Here is a 13,891-nt window from a genome sequence, read left to right on the forward strand (position 1 = left end):
ATATTTTTGTGTTTCAGCTACTGCTACGTTAATAAACATTAAAGATACTTGCATGAGAAATAAGGAAATCTACCACAAATTCTTTTCTACAGATGTACGTCTTCAATGATTGTGTTTTAGTAGCACTTTTTAAAAGTATGGCAAATGTAAATAATTTTTAAACAGAATTGGAGTGATTGAGATACGAAGCCACGATTCAAGCAAATAAATCGAGTACAATATCAATATTAGTGTGTGTTGTGTTGGAGAACAGACAAAAAACGGCCTTGGAGGCTTGTTTGCAGTTAACTGTTCTTTTTGTTTATTTCTGGATTACAAACTTTGTGTGCGATTGACAATTTTGTTTTACTTGGTGTGAACACACGAGTTTGTTTATCTCTCTTTTCTTTGACAATAGCAAACTGAACCATTTATTTAAAAGTTTGTTTAGTTATGTTAGTTTAACTTTTACAAATGTTAGTATTTGTTTAAGGGTACTAAATGCAAATGGCGGTGACTCATGGAAGCGCAATTAATCAATCAATAAATAAAAAAGCTCATATATTCAGATAGTAATATTTTAAATAAAGACACAAAAATTCCTTCCATCGCGGAACATCTGTCAAGGTTATGTTCGACAGGATAAAAAAAAAGTTTGAAGGTAAGGAAAAAATATTTGCCAAGCACAAGGTTATTATTATTATTATTATTATTATTATTTGCCAAAATTGATGGCAGGGATGTTTGGAGGGAATTTTCCCGACATTCTCCCAATTTTCCTTGTTCAGGTATGTTATGGATGCAAATATATATAGCAGTCCTGGAAAGCTCGTTTCATGCTGAAGAGAATGAAATATAAACTATGACTTTCCAGTGGACAATGTTGATGCAATAGCTAGCCTACGATTTTCTTTATACTAATATTGTCAATTGTTCCCAAGAGCTTACTCGTTTGTCCATGTCATCTAATTTTTTGTTCATGAACATATCTTTGTTATGTTTATCGAATGGACTAGGTGTGATTCGAAAGATCGGATGACACGTTCATGTCCGTTCCTTGTAAGATTTCATAAGCATTAACACATCGCTCAATACACGGTGTAACCTTCGGAAGTCGATCTTATTTTGGGCCACATAAAATTTCTCCCATAATTATATAGATAATTTAAAAAAAAAAAATTGTTCGTATTATTGAGGTATCCATAAAGGGATGTTTCACTGTAGTACAGTCTTAAAGAAACAATGGCTTAAAAATGGTACTTTCTAAATATTTTGAACCCCAAGAATGCATTGAGTTTGATCGTGACTATTAGTGTTAGTGTATACGTCTTTGTTGCGGGAAATCCGGGTTCGACTCTCGGCAGGAGCTCGTATGGTTCGGATCCCACGTTAAATAGTAGGTCCACGTCTCATATAGCTTCACTGTTGAAAGAAACGATAAATTTTAATAGACTCATTCCTCTCAAGAATGAATTATAAATAGAAAATCAAATCCTTTTCATAGAGGTTGCTTTTCCTTGTATGTCATATGCCTTTTTTCATACTGCGTCTATCTTCATTAGTATCTTAAATAATAATAATAATAATAATAATAATAATAATAATAATAATAATAATAATAATAATAATAATAATAATAATAATAATAATAATAGACGATTCTTTTTTAAATGATTAACGTTTTCTGTTCATGACTTTTGGCTTTAAGGGCTCTTAAATAAATATTACTTTCAACATTTTCTCTCTGTCTTTCCTCTTTCACTGAAGCACTTTCACCATTTTCTTAATCGTTCTGGTAACATTGGTATGATTGCAAACGAGTTACGTCATAGCAGAACGGAATCACGCAAGATTTTTTTTTTTTTTGTAAGTTCCATATAAATTTTTGTTTCCATGTTTTCATCAGGAAGTATTTAAAGCAAAAGCTGTAACTACGTATAGAGAATGATTACAATGCTTCCATTGAGGTATATTTGGTTATACGTTACGAATGACCCAAAAAAATCAGGAATCCAGAGATTTTATTTTCCGAAACCAGATTTTTACTTTTCCGGATTTCGGAGGAAATCCGATATCTGTACTTCGGATAAGATCCGGATTTTGGATCGGAATAGTTTTCGTTACTTTCTACAACGCGTCTATGTGAGTAGGAACAAATTACATTAGGTATGTTAGTAGGATGCGAGCCCGAAACTCTTAATTCTTTTAAAAGAAATAATATAGGGCTACAAATTATACTATAATGCGTTTGAAGTTGGTGTGAGGTAAATCGTCGAATCTTGTCAGAATAAGAAGTGGTATAGCCAGATAAACATTATGAAAATTGCTATGTCGTAGAAGGATACATGCATTCACATACACACACAACCCCCTCCCCGAATTACACATTATATATATTGTGTACAGAGTGTTCAATTTGGTGGCCCTGCATTTGTGCAATTGCCCAACAGCGAAGTTTCCACTGTAGGAGACTGACACGCTGTGTAATCATATCAAACCACAACCACTCTTCTTGACAGGCTTTCCATAGCCCTTCAACAGTGGTGGGTATCCAATGAAACAAGGCTCGTTTCAGGAGGCCGAAGGCTCAAAAGTTCGCGGCGACACACCACGGGACTTTACTAGAATATCTGTGAATGGAGTGGAACGAATTCCAGTTTCTGCGCCATTTGTCAGAGGAAGAGGCGGGTTGAGCGAGATGTGTGACTTGACGCCTTGTCTTGATGCACCCACACACGATCTTGTTCCCCCTGTTGAGATGGGGAATCCCATGGCAATAAATGGGTATCAGGGCGTTAGCCTGATAATATGCCGAATTTACCTTCATATTTTTGGTTGCACGGTGTATGGTCAGCTTGCCCTGGTACGAGTATCCAGCAATAATTATGAAACCTGTGCAAAAACTTTCCTTGCGTTCAGTGAACCATCTTTGAAAGTCCTTCGCACCGGTCGATCGATAAAAAAATACACATGACAGTTGTGACAGTCGTCCAAATAAACATATGCTTCGTCCAGTGTTACAACAAACTTCCACTTTACACTGGCCAGGTACCTTTCATACATCTTTGGACAGTTGGTGCTACTCTCTGGATATGTTTTGACAAGGGCTTATGAATACCCCTTCCGTTGCTTTACCAACGCAGTGAACGGTGGTGATGTGTATAGCCGGTTCGCGATACTTCTCTTTGTAGGTGAGTTCTTCCAGCTGACCAGAGCTAGCTTGTGTGCGGCTAGTGGCAGGCAGGGGGTTGGCCTGTTTCTGCCCCACAGGAATCGTCTCACGCATCGCATTACCCTTTTAACACTCGTGATATGCCATTTTCGGACACGGTTAATCCACTCTCTTTGCACAGTTTGATAATGGCATTATAACTGTAGTTTATGTCGAAAAGCGCTTTTATTTAGTCCTCCGAAGAAGCACTTATTTTAGGCGGCATTTGTCCCAATACACAGTTACCATACCTGTCACGCACAATGACTCAAGGTGCCTATACGACTGGCCGCTTCCTTCTCTTCCCGCTTGGTGGTGCTGCACAAAGTGTGTAATTTCGTCACCATAGCCCTAACAGCACAATTACATAGCATACATATGCCTATCATGTTCCCTAAGGTACATGGGAATGCGTCCAGTATGTGTCTTATGTACCTCCGGGAGAGAAATCACATGGATGGCAAGAGATAGTCACAGTCTATATCCGCCCCTAGGCACATGCTTGACATGTACCTGGGAAACGTGCCTAGTATGTTCTAGATATGTTCCCCATGCCATAGGCGTCAATGAACCACAAAATTACTTCCCCAAAATATGTTAAATCGCCTATATGCGTAATGTGTTTACATTATTCTGAGTCTAAAAAAGCACTTTAAACAAGTAAAAAAAATGTACCCCAGGGTGAGCACGAACCACCGACCTTTGGATTACTAACCGCGTGCTCTTCCGACTTGGCCATGGAGGCATTAAAGAGAACGCCGCTTGTAGAAGAATAAATTGTTGAGGACTTTTGAATTTGGTGAGAGTACTATTTAACCGCGTATATTCGACGATAACCGTTTGGGATCAGATAAAATCTGCTCGCCATATAATTTATAACAAAATGACGAGTGTCTATTTACTTGCTTTCATATTCACTTTCAAATGATCGGCAACAGTTGCCATCTTATAAAGTTGATGCGTTTGTTGCTTAGTACACAATCGCTTAGAAAAAGAAGCTACAAATACATCAAATGTGGGAGATGAATTTAGAACACCTAAATGGCGCATGCCTAGCACATCTTATGCTGTTGGGGTATCTGAAACAGTATGTACCTAAAGAACTACCTAGAACATGACAGATATATGTCCCAAGTGACGACATAAAAACAAATGACTGTTAGAGTGCGAAACTGAGCGAGGTATATAAATGCTATATTTGTGATACATAGTTGCAAACATCAATTAGGTGTAACAAGTACCTAAAATTGTAGGTAGCTGAAATACATACTTAGCACATGAATATCATATGTGCCAAGTGTCAGGTACCTAAAAAGTAGCTGGGACACCTAAATGGCACATGCCTAAATGGCATATATATATATATATATATATATATATATATATATATATATATATATATATATATATATATATATGTATGTGTGTGTGTGTGTGTGTGTGTTTGCTTCCATGACATAACAATTGCCAGAAGGGATCGTTCAGGGATAGTTCGCTTATTATCAAACGCGGCAAGGGGGAGGGGTCCGACCTTGCATTACGAAGTTTGACAAGGGGAGAGGAGGGGTTTATGTCTTTGTTACGTAACGTACGTTTTCTTTTTGTTGTAATTTTTATTTTTATTCTCAGGTTCATTTTATTCACTTCTTTTCTTTCTTGAAAATAAATAAAGACTATTTATATTGTTTTGCGAAATTATGACTATATGGCTTACATAAATTGAATCATGCAGAAGAGATTCGACGACGCTACTAGACACCAACATTACTGGTAACGAACCCTGCGCGTATTACAATAAAATAAAACAATTTTTTGATTATCGCCGCATTGCATTTACGGCACACGAATCTTTTCTGGACTTAGTTGTTAGCGATCGTATCCACCGCTTAAAAATGCCCTAGTGTTCTCACTGGTATGTGTAGTATCGCTATTTCTGATAATATGATTCAAAACTTCTAATTTGAATCATTATCCACTCTACTCTTCTAAGGAGTTTTGCATGGGAAATAGAGGAAACTCTTTTTCGTGACGGAACGATTCAAGATTTGCAGAGTGATATAAAATATTGAAAACCGAATTCGTCGGATATTCATCTCGTACTGAATTTTTTGCTCTTTGGATTTGAATTTTCCTGGAAATCGAGTTTAAGTTTTGACCTGATTTACGACAAGAAAAATTTGAAAAGGTAAACTGAAGTCAACAGTCCAAAGATGTTCGAAAGCTTGTTCACAAACGAGATGAACCTGTTTCTCCATATGTGCAGCCACGTCGAATCTGTGGTCAACGAGGAAGATAACTTCTTCATCGTCGATACTGGGAAACTTCAAATACACGAAACATTCTGAATCCCGGAACAAGAAGAAGTCGATGTTAGTTCTTTAGATCCTGTTTCACCTGCAACTTCCGGCAGTACTTCCTCATTGCCAATCGTCGGTGACCTAAAAGAAAAGATGCAATCTCCTTGGAGAAACGACAATATGTTGTCGAAGAATTAAGACTGGTCAATTAAACAACCATATGAGATTAAAATATTATTACGACAGTACCATTTTCTAACACTTTGATTTGTTAGCGAAAAAAAAAAGACACTACATATTTACTCAGAATACATGCATTTTGTAATAAAACTTTCTGCCATTAAAATTAGTTTTTTATTGTAATAACCTCCAAAATAAGCAAAATTGGTGAAAAAAAATCAAAAAGCGTTACGTGACAAACGGGGAAGGAAGGGGTTCGGCCTTGTGTTACGAAGTGTAACAAAGGGGAGGGGTAAAAATTAGAAGATAATAGCGATAAGCAATATGTGAACGATCCCTAACTGAAAATGCTATGTCGTAAAATCGTAGAAGCATACGTGAATGCGCACAATATACAGGTTGTTTCAGAACAACACCAACAAACGTTTGGGAGGAGATTCCTGACACCAAGATAGTGAAGAGCAACAGTAAACAGACACGAAAAGTAAAGACCAACCTGGGTGGACAAATGCTGGGTCGAAATTATGGGCTGCCGAAAACATGAAAATATGAATTTTAAAGGCACATAGCTCCAATACTATGGGAGCTACCGTAGTCGGGTCAAGACTTTATTTAGGTAGCAGTATGGACCCTATCCAAATACCAATGTTTCAGAATCTTGCGGTACTTCCGCAACAATTTTTATAGGGATAGTTGGTGATTAATTCAAATAATGTGCCCGTAGCCAAACAGCCTCTAGAGAAATAGTTGCGGAAGTACCGCAGGATTCTGAAACACGTATTTTTGGATAGGGCACATATTAGTTTCTAAGTGAAGTCTTGACCTGACTTCGTGAAGTCTGACCTGACCTGATCTCGCTTCTCAGGCTGAAAAGATCACAACAAAAAAATGTTTTTTTTTTTTGTCTGTATATAGAATGGGATACTCAACAAAGAAAATATTTCTTCCTTTCGTTCTTTCTACTTCTTCATTTTAAAAATTTGATTGTACTGAACCACATCTTAAATGTTTTCTTCGTTTAATTTTAATAAATAAAGTTATTAAAGCTACAGCTATTACGCATAATTTGACATTACTGAAAGGAAATGTGGTGGCTTATTGATAAAGATCTTGCATCTAATGCAAAGAATCTATGAATCGATCCTAGATCATGCGAATATACATCTTGTTATTGTTTTCTTCTGATGGTATTTCCGTTTTCTTTTACTCCTTTTATTTGACTATGTGTTTGTTAATTCTCTAAAATTATCATCGCACCTGTCTATAGTTGTAAAATTATGTTGGCTGGTTTGTTAATTAAGAGTTTAACGTGGGGCACGGTGGCTCACTGGTAGAGTGCTTACCTCTGGTGTATGCGAGTCCTGGTTTGATCTCCAGGCAGATAAGTTTGTGGTGGACAATACCGTGTTCGTGGATTTTCCCAGCGTACTCCTGTACCCTCTTGGTATTCTCATTCCACCAATTCTTCCATTATCATTCATTTACCTTAATCACCAGTCTCCCCTAGCCTAATGGTCATAATCATGGGATGTTAAACTAAAAGAAAGATTTCGATTTTCGGCTTTCCTGTTCCCTCTTGGTATTCTCATTCCACCAATTCTTCCATTATCATTCATTTATCTTAATCACCAGTCTCCCCTAGCCTAATGGTCATAATCATGGGATGTTAAACTAAAAGAAAGATTTCGATTTTCGGCTTTCCTGTTCCCTCTTGGTATTCTCATTCCACCAATTCTTCCATTATCATTCATTTACCTTAATCACCAGTCTCCCCTAGCCTAATGGTCATAATCATGGGATGTTCAACTAAAAGAGAGATTTCGATTCTCAGCGTTCCTGTTCCCTCTTGGTATTCTCATTCCACCAATTCTTCCATTATCATTCATTTATCTTAATCACCAGTCTCCCTTAGCCTAATGGTCATAATCATGGGATGTTAAACTAAAAGAAAGATTTCGATTTTCGGCTTTCCTGTTCCCTCTTGGTATTCTCATTCCACCAATTCTTCCATTATCATTCATTTATCTTAATCACCAATCTCCCCTAGCCTAATGGTCATAATCATGGGATGTTAAACTAAAAGAAAGATTTCGATTTTCGGCTTTCCTGTTCCCTCTTGGTATTCTCATTCCACCAATTCTTCCATTATCATTCATTTATCTTAATCACCAGTCTCCCCTAGCCTAATGGTCATAATCATGGGATGTTAAACTAAAAGAAAGATTTCGATTTTCGGCTTTCCTGTTCCCTCTTGGTATTCTCATTCCACCAATTCTTCCATTATCATTCATTTACCTTAATCACCAGTCTCCCCTAGCCTAATGGTCATAATCATGGGATGTTAAACTAAAAGAAAGATTTCGATTTTCGGCTTTCCTGTTCCCTCTTGGTATTCTCATTCCACCAATTCTTCCATTATCATTCATTTATCTTAATCACCAATCTCCCCTTGCCTAATGGTCATAATCATGGGATGTTAAACTAAAAGAAAGATTTCGATTTTCGGCTTTCCTGTTCCCTCTTGGTATTCTCATTCCACCAATTCTTCCATTATCATTCATTTACCTTAATCACCAGTCTCCCCTAGCCTAATGGTCATAATCATGGGATGTTAAACTAAAAGAAAGATTTCGATTTTCGGCTTTCCTGTTCCCTCTTGGTATTCTCATTCCACCAATTCTTCCATTATCATTCATTTACCTTAATCACCAGTCTCCCCTAGCCTAATGGTCATAATCATGGGATGTTAAACTAAAAGAAAGATTTCGATTTTCGGCTTTCCTGTTCCCTCTTGGTATTCTCATTCCACCAATTCTTCCATTATCATTCATTTATCTTAATCACCAGTCTCCCTTAGCCTAATGGTCATAATCATGGGATGTTAAACTAAAAGAAAGATTTCGATTTTCGGCTTTCCTGTTCCCTCTTGGTATTCTCATTCCACCAATTCTTCCATTATCATTCATTTATCTTAATCACCAATCTCCCCTAGCCTAATGGTCATAATCATGGGATGTTAAACTAAAAGAAAGATTTCGATTTTCGGCTTTCCTGTTCCCTCTTGGTATTCTCATTCCACCAATTCTTCCATTATCATTCATTTACCTTAATCACCAGTCTCCCCTAGCCTAATGGTCATAATCATGGGATGTTAAACTAAAAGAAAGATTTCGATTTTCGGCTTTCCTGTTCCCTCTTGGTATTCTCATTCCACCAATTCTTCCATTATCATTCATTTACCTTAATCACCAGTCTCCCCTAGCCTAATGGTCATAATCATGGGATGTTAAACTAAAAGAAAGATTTCGATTTTCGGCTTTCCTGTTCCCTCTTGGTATTCTCATTCCACCAATTCTTCCATTATCATTCATTTATCTTAATCACCAATCTCCCCTTGCCTAATGGTCATAATCATGGGATGTTAAACTAAAAGAAAGATTTCGATTTTCGGCTTTCCTGTTCCCTCTTGGTATTCTCATTCCACCAATTCTTCCATTATCATTCATTTACCTTAATCACCAGTCTCCCCTAGCCTAATGGTCATAATCATGGGATGTTAAACTAAAAGAAAGATTTCGATTTTCGGCTTTCCTGTTCCCTCTTGGTATTCTCATTCCACCAATTCTTCCATTATCATTCATTTATCTTAATCACCAATCTCCCCTTGCCTAATGGTCATAATCATGGGATGTTAAACTAAAAGAAAGATTTCGATTTTCGGCTTTCCTGTTCCCTCTTGGTATTCTCATTCCACCAATTCTTCCATTATCATTCATTTATCTTAATCACCAGTCTCCCCTAGCCTAATGGTCATAATCATGGGATGTTAAACTAAAAGAAAGATTTCGATTTTCGGCTTTCCTGTTCCCTCTTGGTATTCTCATTCCACCAATTCTTCCATTATCATTCATTTATCTTAATCACCAATCTCCCCTAGCCTAATGGTCGTAATCATGGGATGTTAAACTAAAAGAAAGATTTCGATTCTCAGCGTTCCTGTTCCCTCTTGGTATTCTCATTCCACCAATTCTTCCATTATCATTCATTTATCTTAATCACCAATCTCCCCTAGCCTAATGGTCATAATCATGGGATGTTAAACTAAAAGAAAGATTTCGATTTTCGGCTTTCCTGTTCCCTCTTGGTATTCTCATTCCACCAATTCTTCCATTATCATTCATTTACCTTAATCACCAGTCTCCCCTAGCCTAATGGTCATAATCATGGGATGTTAAACTAAAAGAAAGATTTCGATTTTCGGCTTTCCTGTTCCCTCTTGGTATTCTCATTCCACCAATTCTTCCATTATCATTCATTTATCTTAATCACCAATCTCCCCTAGCCTAATGGTCATAATCATGGGATGTTAAACTAAAAGAAAGATTTCGATTCTCAGCTTTCCTGTTCCCTCTTGGTATTCTCATTCCACCAATTCTTCCATTATCATTCATTTATCTTAATCACCAGTCTCCCTTAGCCTAATGGTCATAATCATGGGATGTTAAACTAAAAGAAAGATTTCGATTTTCGGCTTTCCTGTTCCCTCTTGGTATTCTCATTCCACCAATTCTTCCATTATCATTCATTTATCTTAATCACCAGTCTCCCCTAGCCTAATGGTCATAATCATGGGATGTTAAACTAAAAGAAAGATTTCGATTTTCGGCTTTCCTGTTCCCTCTTGGTATTCTCATTCCACCAATTCTTCCATTATCATTCATTTATCTTAATCACCAATCTCCCCTAGCCTAATGGTCATAATCATGGGATGTTAAACTAAAAGAAAGATTTCGATTCTCAGCTTTCCTGTTCCCTCTTGGTATTCTCATTCCACCAATTCTTCCATTATCATTCATTTATCTTAATCACCAGTCTCCCCTAGCCTAATGGTCATAATCATGGGATGTTAAACTAAAAGAAAGATTTCGATTTTCGGCTTTCCTGTTCCCTCTTGGTATTCTCATTCCACCAATTCTTCCATTATCATTCATTTATCTTAATCACCAATCTCCCCTAGCCTAATGGTCATAATCATGGGATGTTAAACTAAAAGAAAGATTTCGATTTTCGGCTTTCCTGTTCCCTCTTGGTATTCTCATTCCACCAATTCTTCCATTATCATTCATTTATCTTAATCACCAGTCTCCCTTAGCCTAATGGTCATAATCATGGGATGTTAAACTAAAAGAAAGATTTCGATTTTCGGCTTTCCTGTTCCCTCTTGGTATTCTCATTCCACCAATTCTTCCATTATCATTCATTTATCTTAATCACCAATCTCCCCTAGCCTAATGGTCATAATCATGGGATGTTAAACTAAAAGAAAGATTTCGATTCTCAGCTTTCCTGTTCCCTCTTGGTATTCTCATTCCACCAATTCTTCCATTATCATTCATTTACCTTAATCACCAGTCTCCCCTAGCCTAATGGTCATAATCATGGGATGTTAAACTAAAAGAAAGATTTCGATTTTCGGCTTTCCTGTTCCCTCTTGGTATTCTCATTCCACCAATTCTTCCATTATCATTCATTTACCTTAATCACCAGTCTCCCCTAGCCTAATGGTCATAATCATGGGATGTTCAACTAAAAGAAAGATTTCGATTTTCGGCTTTCCTGTTCCCTCTTGGTATTCTCATTCCACCAATTCTTCCATTATCATTCATTTATCTTAATCACCAATCTCCCCTAGCCTAATGGTCATAATCATGGGATGTTAAACTAAAAGAAAGATTTCGATTCTCAGCTTTCCTGTTCCCTCTTGGTATTCTCATTCCACCAATTCTTCCATTATCATTCATTTATCTTAATCACCAGTCTCCCTTAGCCTGATGGTCATAATCATGGGATGTTCAACTAAAAGAAAGATTTCGATTCTCGAAATTTTTAAAGTTTCGTTTTGTAACTTTATGACCTGATTTTTTTCTCTTAATTTCATCCAGAAGTTATCAGGCGCATTACGAAAGGTTTACAATTTAGGATTTTTTTTTTTTTAGTGATGTAACAACATTGAAACCATATTTCTTATTGTTCAAATTTTCATCAAAATTTATCCAGAAAGAATGTCATTTTTTTTTCACTTCGATGAAGTCTCTCAATGGATGTATTCCTTATGTTAAACAATTATATAATAGTAGTTAAACAAAAATTAAAGTTTAACTTTTAAACTTCCACTGAGGCACCTGCTGCGTCAAAGCTTTAAAACTCAATAACTCAACCCCTAGTTAAGCAAGAAAGATAATTTTGGTACCAATGTATTTCTGAGGTATGAATCTTTCCGCCGATATGACTTTTATGTATGTGTGAGGTACCACGGCGGAGGGTGTGCGGCGGAAGGGAAGAAAAGAGAAATCTGCGTATGGAAATCATATACAAATCCCTCTCTTACTACCCCTTTACCTACAGGAATGTTGTATCATCCAAATTTTAAAAAAAATTTAATGATATGCCAAATAAAATAATAGGAATTAATGAAATTTAGATAAAAGTCGGTAGAGCCATAATTAAAAAAAAAATCATTATATAATTTCTATAATGCCATTCCTGTAAGTGTGAGTTCCTTATTTAAAGTCCTGTAGCGCCTTTCGGACTTTCTTTGATATGTGGACTTACACATGAACTATGTGCCACCTTAGTTTATCAAGGAATAGGTGTGTGATTACCTTACTAGTTTCGAACATCTGATATTGAAGAACATGGAATTCAGCAAGCCTGCAAGAAATAAACAAATTATTCTGGTATTTACCATACCAGCCGAAATTCCGTTAGGGAAGGTGATAACTCCATGTTGTTTAATAAATACGTTTATTTTTAATACAACACATAATAACTTAAACCAAAGCACTCAATTTTTATCTTTCATTTTCTAAGAGTAATAACATATATTTAATTGCATGTGTGGAATTAAAAATATATGTGGTTCATTAATTCCCAGTTTCAATATAACTTCTGCAAAACAAGCCTCATTATTCATTACTATGATTAATATTATCCTTTCTACTTATTTGTTTTGAAAATTTGTTATTAAATAATTTGATCACACTATTTTCCAGACAGAATTTTAAGATGTTCATGAGCAAGGAATCAAATCTCTTCTTATACTTTCTTTGTTTAAAAGTACGGTACAAAGAGATAGTACCTACTTGCGTTGCTCTTGTCAATTTACTTAATAAAATATGAAACACGATATACCGTATTTTAACTGAGAAAGATAGTATCCAATTAGTTATACAACTTTTCGTCAAAATGATAAAAACAACCAGGAAAACTAACATTGATATACAAATATTCAGATTATGTCTTGCCCCCCCCCCCCCCACACACACACACTTTTAACGTGCAATCACCGCCACTGGACACAACCAATCACCATTACACTTCTATTGTAATGATTACGTTGTCTATGAGTTGATTGGAAAATTGTTGGCAAAGCGACCAACGTTGGCAACTGAGTTAGGACCAAATCGGAACCATTGTAATTCATTCAATTTTTTTGATATTCTCTTATGGAGAGTGGAACTCAGGACCGTTGAGAGAGCTAAAAAAAAAAAATCCTGCACTAGGCGTATAGTGTTATTAGTTTCCACCTAGGGGCATCCATTGGAAGTATCCTGGACATAATGGACAAGTCCATCGGAGATATTATAAAATGATAACTAACGATTTTGTTTATATTTACGTCATCACATTTAATAGCGTGTAAACATGTCGTTAAAAAAGAAACTAAATAACGCTCATAAGGGGAAGAAGAAAACTGGAGATATCAATGTTTTTTAACGTTTAAAAAAATAAAAGAAAAAGAACTTCCGTTTTTCAACCTTGTAATCTATTGGAAGTTGGTGATGGAATTCGGAAATATGTTTCCGCATTTACGCAGGTAAAATCACCTTCGCCTCATTTCCTCTTATCAGCCAGATCTTCTTCGCTTTCTATCATTTCTCGTTAGTACAAAAAAACATAATTATGTATTTCGTTTTTGTTTCGTCCACTTATGCAAGTGCGTGTGTGTTTTGAATATTCTTTTAGTGTGTGTGTTTGCGTGAATCAGTTATTTGTTATTTTTTTGAAAATAAAATAAAAAACAAAGCGTAAAAACATGCTGAGTGTGAAAGATGTTTCAAGCATACTTAATTTTTTCTGTGCTTTGTTCTTGCTTCTTGTTTTGACTGTGCATTATATTGGTAAGTACAGAAAAGAATGCATATATATATTTAATAACTTTAAA

General features: G+C 36.2%; 1 long non-coding RNA gene across 2 annotated transcripts in view; it reads left to right on the forward strand.

Moving 5' to 3' along the window:
• The window catches only part of LOC145678776 (uncharacterized), a 258,399-nt gene that overhangs the window by 204,627 nt on the left and 39,881 nt on the right, over nucleotides 1–13,891 (forward strand). Inside the window, exon 1 of one of the 2 annotated variants that reach the window (XR_014130437.1) lies at nucleotides 13,624–13,847. The exons of the other annotated variant lie outside the window; for it this stretch is intronic. This is a non-coding gene — a long non-coding RNA (uncharacterized LOC145678776). Of the gene's footprint in view, nucleotides 1–13,623; nucleotides 13,848–13,891 lie in introns of those variants that run through there. 2 annotated transcript variants of the gene reach the window in all.

This window comes from Thermobia domestica, chromosome 2 (assembly GCF_964235325.1).
Source record: "Thermobia domestica chromosome 2, izTheDome1.hap1.1, whole genome shotgun sequence".
Taxonomy (NCBI): Eukaryota; Metazoa; Arthropoda; class Insecta; order Zygentoma; family Lepismatidae; genus Thermobia; species Thermobia domestica.